The 20940-nt window shown below is 48.3% G+C and overlaps 1 long non-coding RNA gene across 3 annotated transcripts in view; it reads left to right on the top strand.

Annotated features, from left to right (window-relative positions):
• Positions 1–20940, top strand: part of LOC138582365 (uncharacterized) — a 293040-nt gene that overhangs the window by 27967 nt on the left and 244133 nt on the right. Inside the window, exons 3-4 of one of the 3 annotated variants that reach the window (XR_011305016.1) lie at positions 18767–18829; positions 18912–18989. The exons of the other annotated variants lie outside the window; for them this stretch is intronic. This is a non-coding gene — a long non-coding RNA (uncharacterized lncRNA). The remainder of the gene's footprint in view (positions 1–18766; positions 18830–18911; positions 18990–20940) is intronic. 3 annotated transcript variants of the gene reach the window in all.

Raw genomic sequence — 20940 nt, 5'->3', positions numbered from 1 at the left:
AGATATTCCTGCGAGCCAGACAAGCTAGATTCGAAGGTCCGGTCCAGTCCATCTTCTGGGTCCTGCGCTTCACCATAGAAGAAGCAACAACACTCCAAACCAGACCTGCGCCTCCGTGGGAGTCAGGTGAGCATAACAGAACGCGAAGCCTACCTACAATTTCCCACCCGGGCGCTATGGAAACTTGTGAGACAGACCAGCTGGCTCAGCTTTTGGGGGAATTAAGGGCAGAAGTTCACTCCGCCCGCCAGGAAACTAATGCTCTCAAAAGAGAATTAATCTTATCCAAGGAAAGAACTGATGACCTGGCCAAACGATTGTTGCAGGGTCAAGCAGGACAAACTCCTTTACCTAGTTCTGGGGGTAATGCCTCGTCAATGGTTTCGAATAACCCGGTACAAATCAATCTACCTGGAAACATGCCTTTGGCCCCGCCTGAACGTTTTCCGGGGGACCCCAAGAAATATGCGTTTTTATGAACCAATGTCCCCTACACTTTCTATGCAGACCTGGGGCCTTCCCTAATGATCAAACCAAGGTAGCCTTTGTATTATCTTATCTCAGTGGCTGTGCTGCCGATTGGTCTGTTCCGTTGGTAAGTCAGGATGACCCAATTCTCCAGGATTTTCAAAGCTTCCAGGCGAGCATGGAAAGATAATTCGCTCAACACTATCAGGGACAGGCCCTTGACAACAAACTATTATCCTTACGACAAGGTAACCAAGATCTCTTATCTTATATTGCCACCTTTAATAGGCTGGTTGTAGAAAATAAAAGGATCACACTATTTCATCGAGGCCTGTGCGGAGAACTTAAGGATGTTCTAGCTCAAATAGTAAATCCACCTCAAGCCTGCGCAGAATACATAGACTTAGTGGTCCAACTTGACCACAGACTGCAAACTAGAAAAGCAGATCGGTCCAAGTTCGAAACTCGAGTGCTGATCAAAACTCACGCTAACCCTAAGAGTACCGACGTTTCAGAACCTATGCAGATCGGCAGTGTTAAAGGACCATTGACGCAGAAGGAACGAGAGAGAAGACGGCAAAAGCAACTATGTCTCTATTGCGGGGCTTCTGGTCACTTTCTATGAGACTGCCCGGTAAAGCCACCTAAGAAGGTGGTTGGAGCCACGGACAACAATTTAATAGAACCTGATTCGGGAAACGGTCAAGCCCGACAAGCGTAGAGGTCCGCTTGCCGAGCTTGAAAACAGACTCCTTGACCTCGCATTTTGTCATGCCAATGGTGCTCGTGGACCCGAAACAGCCTCAGCGGTTGCATGCTATAAAAGCATACATCGGCAGTGGAGCTATTGGAAACTACGTAGATCGTGAATTGGCCTCCAGGATTAATCTTCCTCTCCGTCCGAAAGTTAACAAGGATGTCATTACTACAGTAGATGGAACCGAAATAGCCTCAGGGCCGGTAACACATTCCACTACAGAAATGACACTAGTGGGACAGGATGGAAGCAATTGTGTTCGATGTAATCAAGGCCCCACAATTTCAAGTAATTCTAGGAATCCCTTGGTTAGAAACATATAATCCTCGAATTGACTGGCGAGCAAAGAGAATAACCTTTCCTGATTGTGAACTGACTTGTTATCCAAGAAATCCAGATATGGGTCTGGCCACAGTAACTTCCACCACGATACAACTACCGGTTGAATACCAAGAGTTCCAAGACGTTTTTCAAAAAGAACAGGCGAACACGTTACCTCCCCAACGGTCGTACAATTGTCAAATCGACCTGGTACCCAATGCTCAACCGCCCTGTAGTAGGATTTATGCTCTTACTGAACCTGAGAACGTTCATTTGCGTCAGTATTTAGATCAGTATCTTGCCAACGGGTTTATTCGCCCGTCAAAGTCTCCTGTTTCCTCAGCTCTGTTCTTCGTGCCGAAAAAAGAAGGCGACCTTAGAACATGTATTGACTACCGCGCCCTAAATCAAATAACGATTAAGAATCGTTATCCTCTGCCTCTGATCCATGAACTTCTTGACCAGGTAAAAGATGCTTGTATATACACCAAGTTAGATCTCCGAGGAGCTTATCACCTGGTACGTATAAAAGAAGGCGATGAATGGAAGACTGCATTCCGCACCAAATATGGGCTCTTTGAATATCAGGTGATGCCCTTCGGATTATGCAACGCACCTGCCGCCTTTCAATACTTTATGAATGATGTTCTTCGGGAACTTATCGATGTTTGTGTCATCGTATATATCGATGACATCCTGGTATACTCCTCCTCGGAATCCGAACACAGAAAACATGTCAGGGCAGTTCTTGAGAAATTGTGCCACCACAACCTGTTTGCGAAACTCGAAAAATGCGTTTTTCATACCACAGAGGTCGAGTTTCTCGGATTCATCCTGACACCTAAAGGAGTCCGAATGGACTCGCGAAAGGTGGACGCCATCCTCAAATGGCCATCTCCTAACTCTGTTAAGGGGGTTCAGAGTATGCTTGGCTTTGCCAATTTCTATCGAAGATTCATCCCGGAATTTTCTTGAGTGTTTCAACCCATAACAGCCTTCTTACGGAAGAATAAACGTTTCGAATGGACTCCTGAGGCAGAACAGGCCTTTCAAGACCTAAAGACCAAATTCACCTCCGCCCTTGTATTGAAGCATCCGAGCCCAGATCTCCCTTACATTGTTGAAACCGACGCTTCCAGTTTGGCCATGGGTGCTGTCTTGTCTCAAAGGGATCCAGAAACTAACCAGATGCACCCTGTAGCCTTTTGGTCCAGGAAATTCACGGCTCCTGAAATCAATTACGCAATCACCGACAAAGAATTACTAGCTATTAAGTCCGCCTTCAAGGCTTGGCGTCATTACCTCCTCGGCGCAAGACACACCATTACGGTGATTACAGATCACAGGAATTTGCAATATCTAAAAACGGCCAAAGCCCAATCATCCCGCCAACTCCGATGGGCTTTATTCTTTGCAGAATTTGATTTCATAATCACCTACCACCCTGGTTGCAAGAATGGCAAAGCGGACGCTTTATCCCAGATTGGAATGGATGAAACAAATTCAAACTTAGAACCAGTACCAATTATACCCGAACAAAGAATTTTAGGCTTGACCTCTTTGCAAACTATAGAGGACGTTCAAACTCGAGTTAAACAACTTTTAAATTCCATAGCCTTGCAAGAATGGACTCAAAAGGGGTCACACTTTTCCGTTAATAACGATTTACCGTACTTCCAGGGGCGGTTATTTCTGCCCAACAAAGAACTGCAAGAATGGTCATTGCTCACTATCATGATACATTAATGGAATGACATCCTGGTATCGCAAAAACTGAGGAAAAGATCAAACAACAATTCTGGTGGCCATCCTGGAGAAAAGACATAAAATCTTTTGTGATGTCTTGCGGAGTTTGCGCCCAAAATAAAGGTCAAAAGAAGAGACCAGCCGGTCTCCTACAACCCTTGGATATTCCACCGGCCCCTTGGCACACCTTGTCAATGGACTTTATTACCGACCTGCCTCCTTGCTATGGATATAACACTATCTTGGTAATCGTGGATCTGTTCTCCAAGATGGCCCACTTTATCCCTTTAAAAGGGGTACCTTCAGCCTCCATCTTGGCCAAGGAATTTCTGGAAAACATAGTTCGTATGCATGGTTTTCCATCCATATTAATCTCAGACCGAGGAAGCCAATTTATTTCCCATTTTTTGAGGAAATGTTGCCAACTGGCACAAATTGATGTACGCTTATCCACTAGTCACCACCCCCAGACCGATGGTCAAACCGAGAGGACTAACCAAACCCTTGAACAATATCTTCGGTGCATGTTGCATCAATCTGAAAACAGCTGGAAAGATATTCTATGGATCGCAGAGTATGCATATAACAATTCTGTACATTCTGGAACAGGACACACCCCTTTTAACACCTTGTATGGTCATCATCCTAGAACCTCAGACCTAGACCCTCCTCAAAACCTGGAAATGCCTGCAGTTGATCATTTGCATTCTACTATAACCCGAGCCTTCAAGGAAGCTACAACTCATTTGCAACAAGCCAAGAAAAAATACAAAGAAAATGCTGATCTACATCGAGTGAAGCACCTTCGTACCAGATTGGAGACCAGGTGTGGCTGGCAACCAAGCATTTGCCTCTCAAAGGACCGCAGACTTTTAATCCCAGATACATTGGACCCTATTCCATCAAAGCTATAATTAACCCGGTGGCCTTTAAACTCGATCTACCAGCCAACATGCGAATTCATCCCGTTTTTCATGCATCACTGTTAAAACCGGTGGAGCCTGGAACCAGACTAAGCAAACCACCTGAAACAATTCAAATCGATGGGGAATTAGAATTTGAAGTTAAGGACATATTGGATTCCAAAATGTTAAAATCAAAACTCTTCTATCTAGTTGATTGGAATGGGTACGGACCTCAGGAAAGATCTTGGGAACCAAGTGACCATGTACACGCCCCACGATTAGTGCAGATTCCACCGAAAATTCCCAAGCAAGCCGAAACACCCGGAAAGGACGACCTTGGGAGGGGCCTTGGGAGGGGGTACTGTCATGATGCCTACCCCCAAGGTTCCAGACAAGACCCAGCTACCCCAGAGGCAGACATCATGTCTTCAAGGGAAGTCACAACAGCCTCAAGTAGGGGCTCTTTGGACTCAGTCCTGGCGCCTTTGGCGCCAGGCTCATATCGGGCCACAGTCCTGACGCCATAGGCGCCAGGCTCATAAAAGGGGACTTTGTGTTAAAGGTGCTTAGTGTTAACTTACCTGATGCAGAGCATGCTGCAACATCCAGGCCTTCTGAGGCCTGAATGGGACTACTTTATCTTTGGAACTACTTAACCACACGGGTGTGGTCAGGGGAGGAATACATACTTGAGAGGAAGGATACATACCTGGAACTACTTTGAAGGCTATTTAAGCCACGCCCAAGCATCAACTCACGCTTCGCGTTGTTCTGCATCTAGCAGCTGGACGCTCACCGTGTTTGCTCCTGCATTCTGTCTTCTGCCATTCCTGCCAGCATCCTGGAACACCTGCAAAGAGAGAAGAGAAGAGAAAAGGGTAAAGAAGAGGCCTTACCTGCTAAATCCGCATTCCGGAGACATCTCGCCGACGGTCCTGAAAAGGAAGACATCCATTTAAAAGCATATCGCATCGATCGCTGCAGCGCCACATCTCCCTCACCTGTACAAGGTACCACCACGTTCTACCAGCATCCTGGAACACCTGCAAAGAGAGAAGAGAAGAGAAAAGGGTAAAGAAGAGTCCTTCCCTGCTAAATCCGCATTCCAGAGACATCTCGCCGACGGTCCTGAAAAGGAAGACATCCATTTAAAAGCATATCGCATCGATCGCTGCAGCGCCGCATCTCACTCACCTGTACAAGGTACCACCACGTTCTACGGCGACATCTGGACTCGCAGCCACATCACCGCGCCTAGGGAGAAAAAGACAAGAATAAAGGTGAGAGGGGAAAGAAAACAAGGAAACCTTAATTTCCATTACAAAGCTTACCTGTTGGGTTATTCCAACTTCATTTCGGGTCGGTGCCGCATCCTGGCATTTCCGGCCCCTAAGGGGAAAAAGAGACATCAGCGTTAGTGGGCGCATGAAAAGATGTTACCCAACGCCCATTAAAGACTTACCTGATTTCTTCTGGATTGAGCTTCGTTTCGGGTCGGTGCCGCATCCAGGCATTTCCGGACGCCGGCCCCTATGGGGAAAAAAGACATCAGCGTTAGTGAGCACATTGATACAAGGACACTGAGAGAACTCTCATCAAGCTCACCAAAGTGTCATTCTTCGCTTCCACAGCTCTTCTCGGATTAGTTTCGGCACCTGAAAAAGAGACAACGAACAATTATTATTGCGGAATCATACTCATTAACAGAATCCTTACGGTACTATACCGGGAAAACAAACCTTGAACCCTCTACAATCAAAATTCCAGTGAAGTAACTGGATACACTGCGCCCCTGCATGAGAAGCAGGATGGAGAGCTCAAACTTTCAACCCCTAAGGTGAGACTTCACGTGGGGGTCGCAGGAGGGTTTCGTAGAGGGGTGAGAAGGGAGCGGGAGGCTTATACTTTCTCCCGCAGATTGTTAATACTCCCTTTTCACATACAGAAAGATATTTCTGCGAATCAGACAAGCCAGATTCGAAGGTCCGGTCCAGTCCATCTTCCGGGTCCTGCGCTTCACCATAGAAGAAGCAACAACACTCTAAACCAGACCTGCGCCTCCGTGGGAGTCAGGTGAGCGTAACAGTATTGCAACCGGCTGTCTATGTACAGTTCTTCCGTTCTGGATATATAATGAGTGTTCTTGCCCTTGTTTATTTTTGGAGACTTGGGCTTGTTTACCTTTGTCTTTGGGGTGATCTCGCTTAACCATAGGCCTTTCTCAGCTAGTAGTTCTTTGGCTTCCTGCAGTTGAGCTCCGTAGTTCTTCCCTTTTATATGTAGGTAGCATTTTGCTTTGCTGCCTGAGTGGTACGGTTCTACTAGTGTTAGATCCTCAGTCGACAGACGATGTACCGACCTTAGATGTCTAAAGATTTTCAGAATTGTGCTTCTGTTTAGAATTAAGTCCTCTTTGTTTTCTCTCATTTGTTCCAATTTCAAAATTATGGACGATTGGTCGGGTTCGGACTCTGGCTTTCTTTTCTGACGGCCTCGGTCGGCATAGTGTCTCGAATCGCTTCTCTCTTCTGCAGAGTTATGGAAGTACCAGTGTTTTTCCTTCCGTTCCCAAAGGTCTCGTTGATAGTCAGACTTGGAGTATGAAGGAAGATGTTGAGTCCATCTGACTACCTTCTTTTCCTCTTTATGTTCCACCCGATTTCTGACAGTAGTTGATTCTGATTGTTCTTTACCTTCCGTTCTTGCCCTACTGTCTGGTGGGTCTTGGATAGAGTCTTTCCTTGTCCGCCCCTTATCATTGATGTGTTTTTGGGGGAATACCTCCCTTGCGGATTGACGCGTCAATGATTGTTGATGGCACCTCTCCTCCGGCTCTTCATAGACGGATAAGTCCATCCATTCTTTGTCTCTTAAGAAATCATCCGCCGTCATTGGGGAGCTGTTTGACTTCTGAGCCGTGGAACCCCGGGGTAAGTTGTTTTTCTTTTTTGTCACCTCCTGTTCTTTTACTACTGGTCGATTTAGGCTCTTGCTCTGAGATTGATTTTGAACCTCCGCCCCATTTTTCTGTTGTTGCGCTGGTCCTTTATTTGATGTTTCCTGGGATTTTATAGAGGTAGTCTGAATTGTCCTTGTGGAAATGCTACCCTCTTTCTTTGAGTTCTTATTAGCTGGGGATTCTTCTCTTTTTTTTTTTGTAGACCAGAGGTTGATGGACTGTCCAAGTCTGTCATTTTTTGGTTGAAAGTGAAGACCTTATTTTGTGACAACGGGAACGATGGTCCAGTTCCCTGATTCATATTAAAAATGCTGAAAGCGCCCTGCATTTGCACTTCGGCGTTTGCCATCTGTTTAGTTAGGTCAATGGCGTTTGATGTCCCTGAGGTCTGTGTCGACCCATTTTTAGATAAAGCTTTTTTCTCCTGCTTGGACTTCTCGGAGTGTTCTTTCGCTTCAGACAAGTAGTTTTCCTGACTTTCCTTGTATTTCACATTTATGAGGTCGTCGATCCGTTTTTCTTAGGCCTTCACGTATCCTTCCAAATAGATCAATTTTGTCAAGGTCATGGCCGACACTGTTGTTTGATCTTTCATTGAATCATTTAGTGCTTCATATAATTTGCAGAACGGAGCCAGGGCGATTGTAATGGCGGACATAATAGTTGCTAAGTCCGATTTTTTTTGCTGGAGTTTCTTTTAGACCTGGACTGGGTCTGTCTTGTTTGGGGCGACCCCCCGAAGGATGGTCGTAGGCCGGGTCAAGCGATTGTCGCCTCGAAAGCGGGGACGCCGACCCGAGGCTTCTGTTCGGCCCCCTTTTCTTACTGGTGTATTGGAGCGGAACTTCCGTTGGGTTTGGATTCACGTAGTTAGTTGTTCTTTCTTCTCCATAGTTGTGTTTTGATCGTGGTGGGGTCTGCAGTTCGAAGAGACCGAGGATCTGCTTTTTTGGCCCTGACAGGGTTTTTTTCAGTTCCTTATTGCCCGTCTTTATTGGGCTTGTTGTACTTGGGACCGTGTGTTCTTCTGTCCTTTCCTGTGCTTTTTGAGGCAAAGCCACTTGCATAGCGCTTTTTCGTGCCTCAGTTCCCATGCATATCAGAGAGGTGGCTTCTTTGTCCTTATTCTCTGCTCTGTTTTCCATACCGCCTTCCCCTTTGTCTTCCATCGAAATCGCCGTAGGGTTTGGATTGGGATTGTAGTCATCGCTTAAGTTGTCTTGATCTACCTCCCTCGCGGCTTCCTGAGGTAGGCACATAATCTCACTTTGAGGTTTTTCAATTGGACTCACAACAGGTGGCGTCATTTTGCGTGTTTTAGGTGGTGGTGAGGTTTCCGTGATTGCTGCCAGGATTTCCGTGTCAGATAGTTCCAATATGTCGTATTTCCTTTTTCCTTGATTTTTAAAGAAATCCAACAGTGAGTTTAATTGTCCTTTTTTCAGGGGCGTCTTGCATGGCTGAGTGTTTTTCTTGTTGGCCTTATTTGGCCCTTTATTTTTGTTATTTGTTTTGGATCCTTTCGTTTGGTGGTCTTTTGTTTTTTGTGCTTCATGCGAGGGAGATCTAGTTGTTTCGTCGTCGATCTCTATCCACATCTCATTTGGAGGTGAGTTGTTGATTAGAGGATTTTTCTCCCTCTGTATCAAGTGTATGGATTTCCTTTTTGTTTTTTCCGTTATGTTCTTTTTTTTGTTAATTTGGTTCTTTTGAGCTTGAGAGGAAGCGGATATAGGCCCTCATTACGACCCTGGCGGAAAGGGGAAAACGATGGCGGAAATGCAATACCGCCATCGAATAGCGCTCGGTGCGACTATGACCCGTCACCGCAAAGTACGAAGCCATTAGCGACACCGTAGTGAACGCCAACGCTAACTGCACCAAGCACGCGCGCCATGCCAAACCGCAAACACCACCATGGCGCAAGGGTACGCCAATTCCGACCCTAGCGGACATGTACCTAACGCCATCAGGCATGGCGTAATGTACCATTCCGCCATGGCGAGAAGTACGGCATCGCGAATCAACCGTAAACGGCCCCACTGAGTGCCTGTACACCGCTCCCTGCCCACAAAGTACAACTCCCCGTCGGTGCAATGAAGTCACAATGCAACCATTGAAATGTACAAGTCACCCATGCATGGCAACGAACAAAAGAAACACAAGAGGGGCCAATGGGAGCTGCAGGGCACAGATGGCACGAATACAGAAGCCATCCCAATGGACATGACCACAGTCCCCCACCAAGAAACGCACGCAAACACAGGCACCTGTGACCAGCAATATTCCGAAAATCACATCATTCCACCAGTCCACCTGGCTGACCGGCATCTGTTACACAAAACCCAATCCCCCGCCCCTGAGCATGACAACATTCAAACAGTCATATTGGCAGCCCCCATCCCTGACCTCACTGGGCTTCGTAGGCAAACGGGCCCAGCACAGTACCACGCAACTAAACCCCGAAGCTGGAACCCAATGCAGATCTCCTCACAATACATCGCCCCCCAAATAGGCATATGCCAAATCACTTGCAAAGAAAAACGCTACACGGGCCAAATCAGAATAGAAATTTTATGCCCATCAAAGTCACCAAGCCCATACAGCCATCAGGCCATGAACTCCAAAACACTAATCACCATTGTGGGCTGCATCCGCAAGAAATGACCAGCCACTACCTGTGTGTCGCCCTGTTCCCCCATGGTACACAGAGCCACATTCACGTACGAAAAGGCAACATGGAAGCGCACAGAACCGCAGGGCCGACCCAATGGGGAGGCACTAGTCCAGCAGAAAGGCCGAAATGTTGCTCCGAGCCACCAGTACTGCGTAAGGGCATGTGGGCCATTGGCGATCGTCCCATAAGATCGTAATGCTGCTCCACTGATTAACACGAAGCAGCAGGTGTCGGGAGTAAAATCCATCTGCAGGAGTGGCATACAGATGGCAGTGGCAAAAGGGGAGGAGATACCTGTCAACCAAAAGAAAAGAACAAGAACAGAATGGCCATCAGAACTACATTCGAACAACTCACTTCAATGATCACACGAAATCCACAGCCATATGCATGCTAGCCCACTCAAAAGGATCATCACCACCCCAAAACCACTTGCGACTCATAACCATCTATATCGAGGTGCAAACACCATCACAAACGAGTGTACCTGTGCATGCGTCTGTCAAAACAGAATCCATCAGATGGGAATGTTAACGTGCATGGACACAAGTGTCTGAGGGCGCGTCGAGACAGGGAGGGCTCAACAAGGCCAGATAGACGATGGTCCCACTATGGCAGCCCTGCATCACATAGCGTAGGGGAGGCGGATAGATCCCAAGAAGCCCTGTACATGGCAAACTCTGTATCAAATCACCTGCCCATGCATCCATTCATCATTCCCTCATCCCGGGATCAAAACGCCTGAATAATTACTCACATAACATTAGAAACATCCATTGAGTCTGTGCGTTATGCAGCCTGCTAAATCCACAGTGCCCCAGCCCGTAATTCCAGTGTTGTGAAGTAACATGTATTTGGGAACGGACGGCCTCATCGCCCACGTAGCTATTGCGCATCCCAAACTATTCATATCAATCATTGCTCCCTCGCCATGGGCCCTGTCTCAAGGACATTGAACAAAAGAACGTTACATTTGCAGTCAGACCTGTGGGCATCTCCTCGCCGCTAGCTGGAAACCGAAAGCGCCGCCCTTCGAATTCCTCATTTGCAACATCACGTCGAAAAGGCATCTGTGGCCGTTTGAAATCACTAATTATTCCATCGAGTGCGGCTGTGTGTGAAAATGGCAACTGCCTTCACCCACAAATGGGACGCCCCGCCCGTCGTTGCAACTCGGTACAGTGATGCATGAGGGCCCACCGTTACTCGAGTACTACGTTCCACTGACCCTTCACAAGTCTGTTCGCGACTGCACAGATAGTATGGGAAACAATGGGACCACAGCAGAATGAACATATCAACCAATCTTACACGGCCATCGGGTACAAATACATGATTGCAATAGCAAGATACCATTCCCCGAATTGCAGCGTTGTGCGCGGGACGTGCTCGGCCAAAGGGGAGAGCAGTTTGCACAGGTGGAATTAATCACCACAGGTGGAGGCCATACAGCCTGGAAACACATAAATTGCACAGCCAGTCTCCTCCCACAACCACACCGAAATGCTACCGGCAGGACTCGCGATGTTGGCCCTGGGGGACCTGATAGCACTGCAAGTGCTCCGACTCCAAGAAGAAGACGAACAACAACTACAACCAGCCGCACGGAGGAGACGCAGGAGGAGGAGGAGGCCAAGGCAGGGCCAGCAAGGCCCACCAGCACAGCCACTACCACCACGCAGGCAGCCCGCAATACCACGCCTCCGAGCACATCCGTTCAACCTCACTGATGAGCAGATCCACACCCTCTACCGTCTGGACCGGGACACCATAGCCGCCATTGTGGACATGACACAGGCTGACCTTGTCAGCATGATAGATAGCCCAACCGCCATCCCACCCCTACTGAAGGTGGTGTCTGTACTCCACTTCCTGGCCACAGGCACCTACCAGCACACAGTCGGACAGTTGCATGGCATTTCTCAGCCACTGTTCTCACGGACACTATTGCAAGTGCTCGATGCCCTCCTGCAGCACGCAGACGACTACATCTCTCTACCACGCTCGGAGCAGGAAATTACCAACACAAAAGTGGGATTCCATGCACTTGCCGGCATACCGGGTTGCATTGGTGCCATCGACTGCACCCATGTTGAATTGGTCGTCCCACATGCCATGGAGGCCCAGTACCGCAACCGAAAACAATTTCATTCCCTGAATGTACAAATGGTGTGTGACTCCAACAGGATCATTACACATTGTTGTGCCCGATTCCCTGGATCAACCCATGATTCTATGGTCTTGAGGAACTCTACAATACCACGCTACATGGAGCGACACGCAGGGAACAGATCCTGGCTACTCGGTGAGTCTCATTACATGCATGATGATGTGGGGTATGTGAATTGGCAATGACCTGGCAGGAAGGGGGGGGGGGGGTGTGCGTACGTATCAATGGCATTCCACATCATACGTTTCTCGTCCACATACAGGTGATGCTGGATATCCACTGAAGAGATGGCTCCTCACACCAGTCCGGAACCCACGGGACCAGCATGAGGAGGACTACAACCATGCCCACTCACGTACCCGTGTAGTCATAGAACAGGCATTCGGCCTACTGAAGGGCCGTTTCCGCTGCCTCAGCAGGTCTGGCGGGGCACTCCTGTACCGCCATGAGAAGGTTGCAAAGATGGTGATGGCATGTGTCATGCTCCACAACATGTGCGTACGTAGAAATGTGCCCATGCCCCCTGACGCAGAACTGCAAGCACCTGATGATGGTCATGATGAGGGTGGGGATGTGGCAGCACCTCATGGAGTCTGCGAGGCACCGGAGGCCCGTGACATTCGTCAGCATCTCATAGATGCATGCTTCTAGCACTCACGCCTGGTGGCTGATACATGGACACGGGACTCGTGGCACTGCGTGTGTCTGGGACATGCACAATATGGACTCTACGCCTATGATGGCCTAGTACACAAAGATCAATGTCCACACATCTCATTGGTTTATCGTGCACTTTTTATGGCATATGTGATGTCATGTTGAACACCCTATCGACCCGCCACCCAAGTGAGCCCAACACACCCCCTCCACCCTCCTACCTCCCCCCCGAACACCAGTGTCCAAAGATGCTCATTGTCAGTGGGCTGTCGCTATTGCAAGCCCCCTCTGCGGGTATCAGGGGCACCCCTGCCTGTGGAGCGCAGGTTCCTTCCAGATCTACGTTGGGGGCTGCCCTGGACGGAACTTGCAACGGATGATGTGTCTGCCTGCTCACGTCCATGCATGTCCCTAAGGGTTTGCGAGAGCTCAGTGAGCACACGGCGCACTGCGGCAAGTTCGGCACATACGTCTTTGGACGTCGCATGCAGTTCCCCCCTCAGGCTCTCGGTGCTTCTCTCAATTTGTGCCCTTAGCGTCTCTGTACCTCTCTCCATTTCTGCCCTAAGTGTCTCAGTTGATGTTTCTATGTCTGCCTTAGTGCCCCCACATTCATCGGCATGGTCCTTGAGGAGTGTGGCCAGTTGCTGCTGTTGTTCGATCAACTGGTCGAGGGACTGTTGCCTCTGCTGGGCCATGGCCATTTGCGGGGGTGTCACCGAGGGGCTGTTGTCCTCATGTTGCCTTGCCACAGGGCTTGTGGGGGATGGCCAGTCGTCGTCTTGTGGGTGCCCCTGCGTGGTATCCTCATGTTGTACGGGATGGGACAGACAGGGGGATTGGGACAGGTCATGGATGGATCTGACTTCGGCATCCCCGTTTTCTGTGTCGGAGCATGCTGCCATCAATGGGGTGTCACCTATGGTGCTGCTGCCACCAGAGGCAGTGCCTTCTGTGGCATCCATTGGGGGGACCTGTGGTGGTGGTGTTGTGGGCATGCTGGCTGCTGGGGTGCCTGTTGATGTTCCCTCCTCTGTGCTGCCACCTGATTTGTGCTGCTGCCGTGTCTTGATGCGTGCATCTGAGGTGGAGGGTCTCTGGCCGTTGGTCTTGGCCCTCTTTGCAGGTGTGCTGGTAGGGGTGTCCTGTAGCTCGTCGTTTGGATCGGACCCTGTGGTGGAGTAAAGGAGGGCGAGGGTTATTGATGGGTCTGTGGGAATTGGAATGGCATTGTATCACATGCTTTGGGGTGGTACCTGAGGGTGATTTGGGTCGGGGCCTTGGAGGTGCTTTGATTTGTGTGTGGAGTGAGGGTGCAGTTGTTTGGCAGCCTGCAGTTAGGGTGTGCCTGCTGCACGTGTAGTACGTGTATTAGGGGTTTTTAATTATTTATGTATTTATTGTGGGTTTTAACGTGCGCTATCAGGCCGATGTGTGTGGACGTTCTCCTGGACATGTGTTTCTGTTGCACTATGTGGACGCATGGTACTTCACATGGATGGACTGTGTGGATTTGGCATTGTTTTATCTGGCCTACCTACCTGAATCTTCGGATGTCTGCACTCCTTTCTCCATCCCTCCGACTCCCTCTATGCTCTCCATTCCGATGGTGGAGGCACAGATTTCTTCCCAGGGGGTCAACTTGATGGGTGATTCAGGACCTCCCCCGGTGGCTGTGGCAATGTTGCGGTTGGCAGAGAGTATGCTGCGGACGCGTATCCGCAGGTCGTCCCATCGCTTGCGGCATTGCTGTGGGGTGCGGGGTGCGGTCCCCACCGCACTTACCCGCTGTGCCACCTGAGCCCATATGGCCTTCTTGTTTGCAAGTGCCGTCCTGGTCATTTGCGTGCAGAACACGACGGCAGCATTCTCCTGGAGGGTCTCTGTTAGCACGGTGAGTTCCTCACGGGAGAAGTGGACCTGCCGCTTGCGGTCGCACGCTTTCTTCGCTACTTTTCCCATTTTTCTTGGTTTCGCTAGGGTGGTTGACGGGTTGGGGTGTGTTTCAGGGTAGTGATTTTAGTGGTTGTGTGGTTTTAGTGTTTTTATAGGTGTACGCCGGGATGTTTCCCGTTCCGGGCCCATGTTTTAACTTCCGTTTCCGTATATTTCCGGTCACCGTACTTTCCGGTAGGCGCACACTGCGGTGACCGCTAAGAGGGGTGGCGGTATTGCACCTAGGGCGCCGTACGGCGGCGGTGTGGGCCGTTTTGGGGTCATGTCCGCCATCGCGGACTTTGCACTTCCGCCGTGGCGTGGTGCTCGTGCCCGATGGGTCGGAATGGGCCGCACTTTGCTCCTTCGTGCAATGGCGGAAACGCTATTTACGCTGTGGCGCTCCGGTCAGTCGCTTTCCGCCAGGGTCGTAATGAGGGCCATAGTCTCACTTTCCACAGTAATTTCGTCTATATTGATTATTTGAGTCACATCTTTTGCCTTTTTATTAAAGGACTGTATCCCCGTAGCTGCGTCCTTTTCGTGTTGTGCCTCTGCTCCCACCGACTGTGGGTTCCCTGGGACCAAGTCCTTTGTGGATCGTGTGGCAGCCTCAGGCTGAGCCCGGTGAACCTGGGTTATAATACTGTTCTGTTCCGCTTGGGGCGCCTCCTCCACGTCATCGGCCTGTTCCTGTATCTCATGGTTCTCCGGTAGGATTTAGTCTGGATTTGTGCAATGGACCCGCACTGTGGCTCCGGCTCCACACGGCATCACGGGACCCTTCCCGCTCCTAGCGGAGGGAGAGGGACCCAGAACTGCCTTCTCTCCGGACCGCCGGGGATCTCTGGCGCAGTCCTCTGTCGTCCATATTTCGGGTGCATTTCTCGCAGCCCCTATGAGTTCACCCACCTTCCTCTCGTCGAGGCCCGCCCCCGTCCGCCCTCCGGCAGGCGAAGGGTGACCCACGAGCTCCGAGTCGGGCGGGGAGATCACTGTTCCCCCTTGAACGCTATCTGTTAATTCTGTTCGTCCCATATTCTGCCACGCTGCACCAGGCGAGGTCAGATCTTTACCCCTGTTTGAAAGGGCGTTGTTTTGTGGTGTGCATGGTATTGATTTGGCATCACACATGCCTTCACCGGTGTCAATGTCTGCACGTGTTTTGTGCAGGTGAGTGTCAATGGAGGACGCTCCGAACCTTTGCAGAGGGCGTGTTGTACGTGTTGGTCTTTTGTCTTTGTATCCCTCGGCCGGGAGTGTTTGCTCCGTCTGCATGGACATGATGGATAGCTTTGCTGTTGTTTTGTGTCTTAAGTTGAAAACGATGCACGGACCACTTACCGCCCCATATGGTTTCACTTTTGTGACTCGTGGCTTGTCGGCTGTCTATGAAGTTTTGATAGCTGGCGCAAGAGAGTAATGTTTGGCCAGCTGCCAGCGTACAGCAAAGCAGCAAACAGTGAAACAGTCACAGCAGGAGACTCGCGCCCTTGACTAGCGAATTGCCTTATAGAATTTGATGGTAGGTATAAGGGAGAATCTTCCATATTTCCTTTCCAGTATTTTGGCTTGGGTTGCCAGTGATCTTACTTTTGCCCATAGGTGTTCTTGCATGCTTAATTAATTAAACATCATATTTAATCGAGAAACGTTAAATCGAACATATGAGTAAAGTGCATGGAGTCAACTACAAACTCTTGGGACAACGATGGTGAATGGCAAAGGTGTCAACCAGTAATCTTTAAATCAGTAGTTTTCGGCAAATGTATGCATCTAGTTGAAAATGCTGATACACGTCTTCCTCAGGACGGAGCACTCTAATCAGACCGGTGCCACGATGTTCAACTCGATACTGACCGATGCTGATCATACATGGCTCATTCTAGAATAGATGATGTTCTTGATTTAAAAACAAGCATTTTTCTGTAGACAGCACACAGACAAAAACAAACAACAACGACAATATGTTAAAAAAATGTTCAGAGAGAGCCAAAACTGTCAGCACATTGAAGACAAAGTTCAGTAGAATAAATGGTGGAAGGGAGAACAAAAAATAAATACCATGTTCTCAACCCGATTGTGGGACCTCGTCAAATAGTTACTTCAACAAGCGAGTAGAAACCACAATGGACAGACATCAATTATTTCGTCTGTAGAGACAAAACAAGAACAATGAATGAATTGGGGTAAAACAACCCCTAATTCAAGAAAAAACAGTGAGAAAATCGGCTAAAGACACAATAGCACTGTACTATAATGACCTCACTCAGCCATTTAAAAGGTATAAATTGCTCACGTGTGCGTTTAAACAGAACAGAATCTCAGAATTCCAAGGGAAGACCTAGTTAATCGTGTCTTTAATTTGGTACAGGAAAACTCGTTCCGTTCGTGGACCGTAGTAATTCACCTCCTCAATTGTCATGTGAGGAAGCTGCAAAAAGACATAACGCACAACCAAAGAAAGTGGTCAGCGTATGGAAACTAACGGACGTACATGTAAATGTATCAAAAAGAGTGAACAAAGTAACCGCCAAGGCACGACTGCAATGATACTTTTTGCAATGACAAACGTAAAGCAGAATAAACTGGACCGTTTCAAATCTGAACTTCAACGGATAAAGCCTGCTAGTGAACAACGAGCTAGATTTAGCTGAAAGGGCCAGAGCCCGGCGAATGGAAAATGTACATAATGCGTTAAATGCTCAGACATGCCTCGCTGCTTGTCACTGCAACCATGCCACTATTAAAATGATCCATGTCGCGGTGCAGCAGTAACAAAACTGCAATGAAAACTATACGGAAAAAGTTATAGATGTTATAACTTACCCGAATGCCATGGCGACGGAGCAAACGACACAGCGTCACTAAGCAGGCTAAGAGAGTAAAGGACCTGCAAAGTCTAATGGACGTAAAAATGGCTGACATGCAGATGCAAACGTTGCCCATGTGACCTTACGAGCAAATGTAAAACAGCTCTGAAAGAAGTGGCCTTGGTTGCCGGAATGACCAAACAATAATGGTCAGCTGGCAAACAAAGCCTGTGCATCTCCTTGTATAAAGAATGACTGTCCCATGCAGAAAAATAAATGAAATAAATGGAATGCAATAAAAAAGAAGAAGAACAGAAAAGAAAGAAAAGAAAAAGCACCAAACACCCATAATGGTAGTGTCAAGCAATGCAGCATAGAAAGGTGACCAACCAATGGTTATCACAATAGACTAGTGTGGTCTAAAGCCACAAGCCATATCTCTTTTGGCAAAATAAGAAAAAAGAAAAAACCAAAACCAAACAGAATATTGACCAAGAACTAAAAATAAAATTTGATTAACAGGAAGATCACGAGGGAAAAGCACCTCAGAATTCATGGCAAATGATTGCACATAGCAATAGGGGCAGAATAAATGACCCGCCCTACACCATTTGTCATACGAATCAAGGAGCATGGCCTGCTTCAAAATTGGAATAAGCAGGAGAGGGCGCCCCATGTAAAAAATGCAACTGAAGTGGGCCAATCAAAAACAGGACAACCATTCCTCCTGAAGATTGAGTCCCACTTGATAGCTCTGTGTGTTATAGCCACCATTGTTCGTGCTGGGATAGCCTGTTAGCGATGGACTATGAGCCTACACCCCTGATTAATTCAAGAGCCCACCATCTGAGTTCATCACAACTGTGATTTAATTCAATAAAGTGTAACGCTCACCACTGGGGCCCTGCAGGAGTGCGGGGTCCGGTGTGTTGGTGAGTGCTGGTCCGGTCTGTGAACACCTTCTGATGTTGCCCAAAACACTCCCTCCCTTCTGCTCACTGCAGGTTTAATCACCCAGTGGTCAGAGAGGCATGAGTGATCTGGAAGACTTGATTCCGGAACAACATGGTTTGCGTTGTGCCTCCAGGCGTTTTGCACCAAATGTCTTTCCAGTTTATAGTCACTGGTTCATAGATGCTACTGCCCAGTTTCCTCACTAGGCTCGTACCAGTTCAGTTCTGTTTACTCCCCAGTTCCTTCACTGAGGCCAGGTGGATGGCCAGTTGCTTCACTAGTCAATGGAATGTCCAGGCCTGCTGCGACACCCCTAAACCACCTTTCGTGTTAATGTAGGCACGTTCGGTATAGTGGATGAATGTTTCAGTGTCCTAATGTCTTTCTGATTGTTTTCCCCCCAGGAGCGGTATGCCAAGATGGTCGGTGCAGAGTTTGAAGCGACATTCCAGAGCACAGCTGTCCGGGTAAGTGATACGCGGGTGGAGGGTGGGATGAGACAAGTTAGAACAAACCTCCACTTACCCTTATGTCCTTTTGTTCTTTCAGGGCAGCAGAGGCGCGGGAAGAATTCGACAGATGACAAGAAACGGAGCTGAAAGAAGACTGCGGTCTGAACACGTACCGGTAAGTATTTACAATGGATCTTGCCTCACGTCATGTAGCTTCTTGAGGTTACCGTGTAGAGTTAATCTGGTCCTCCTGCGTAGTGCAGAGCTGGTTTCCTGGTATCTTGACCCGTAGTGCAGAGCTGGTTTCTTGATATCTTGACCCATAGTGCAGAGCTGCTTTCTTGATATCTCGACCCGTAGTGCAGCACAAAGGAGCTCCGTGGCAGGCAAGCGTCACTCTGGCAGCGGGAGAAAACGCTAAGCACTGGGTGTGGTCCAGGGCGGGGCTTATATAGCCCTGGGCCCACCCAGAACCACTAGACCACCAGGGAAACTTGCATTGTGGCCCTCTAGTGGCCATATTGAATCATGTTCACTGGTCTAGTCCCGGGTGCCATTTTGGATGGGGCTACACAGGCAACAGACTGAGCCTTCCTAGAGCCTTGGGGTTGGCCCGGATCGTGACATTGGGCCTCATTACAAGTCAGGCGTTAAGGGTTTAACGGCGCCGTTGGCACCGTTAACCCTTAACGCCTGATTCACACTTTAACGCCTGCTTTTTGCAGGCGTTAAAGTCCAAGGCGCTAAGCGACCTTGGTGCTAATTACGGCACCGTAATTTACGGTGCCGTAATTAGCGCCTTCCCCATCCCCATTATGCCCTATGGGGCAAAAATGGGAATGGGGAAGGGCAAATGGTGAATGGGGAATTACCGCCCCACTCACCTTGGAATGGGGCGGTAATTCCGCCAGCCACCATGGCGGAATCCGGCATGGGTCCACCGCCTGACTTGTAATGAGGGCCATAAAGTGGGAGACCAACGGTGATGTCAAACTTTTGGTCCTAATCTTGGACTTGTGCTCTGTGATTCGAAGTTTAACCGGTCTAGATGTTCTGCCTATATATGATTGAGAACATTGACAGATAATAACATATATGACATTCTTAGAATTACAGGTCGTATGATCTTAAAGGGTCCAAAGTCTCTTGTTGATAGTAACCGTGTTGAAGGCCGTAGTGGACTCGCATTGGCAACAGTGTCCACATGGAAAGTGTCCGCAAATCTTTTTAGAACCCCAGAGACCAGAGATGGTCTTAGGACCTTGTTTAACCCCTGCTCTGTCAGCTCTAGATAGCCAATTTTTCAAATGTAGGCCTTTTTTAAAAGCATAGATCGGATATTCCAGAGAGGGATTATTAAATTGCAACAAAGGCCAATATTTACAAATAGCCTTTTTGATGGCATAATGGTGAGTGCTGAAGGTCATTGCACACACCAATCATGAATTAAGCACATTTTCTTTGGGATTCTTTGCTAGTAAAATATCCCTTTGTTGATTCCTAGCCCTCTTGCGGGATTGTCTAAGTACATGTGGTGGATAACCCCTACTGCGCAATCTACTCTGTATTATATCTGCTTGAGTAGAAAAATCCTCCTTATTGGTACAGTTCCATCTGGCTCTCAAAAATCGGCCATAAGGAATACTGACACATAGAGGCTGGGGTTGGAAACTGTCAAAGTGAAGAATAGTATTTCTGTCTGTAGTCTTGCGATACAGATCAACGACAGTAAGTCCATCCTTCGTCTTGACTAGGAGGTCTAAAAAAGGTAAACACTGATTGCTGGCAACCATAGTAAAACATAGATGGATGTTCAAGGCATTGATCCATACAAGAAATTCTTCGTGGTTACCCTTGTTCTTGTCCCAAACAATGATGATGTTGTCAATGTACCTTTTGTAGAATATGATATAATGTTTAAAGGGATTGGAATTGTCTGAGATGAATGTTTTCTCAAACAACCACATATATAGAGTTGCATAGTTGGGGGCAAAAGCCACCCCCATTGCAGTGCCCTTGATTTGCAAAAAAAACGATTCCTTGAAGCAAAATAGTTCTTGGTTAATGCAATCTCCAAAAGCTAAATAAGAAATTAACTAGGGATGAGTTGAGGATCACTCCTCGAG

This window comes from Ambystoma mexicanum, chromosome 3q (genome assembly GCF_040938575.1).
Source record: "Ambystoma mexicanum isolate Mex_15411 chromosome 3q, UKY_AmexF1_1, whole genome shotgun sequence".
NCBI lineage: Eukaryota > Metazoa > Chordata > Amphibia > Caudata > Ambystomatidae > Ambystoma > Ambystoma mexicanum.
This window is presented reverse-complemented; position numbering and strand designations above follow the sequence as displayed.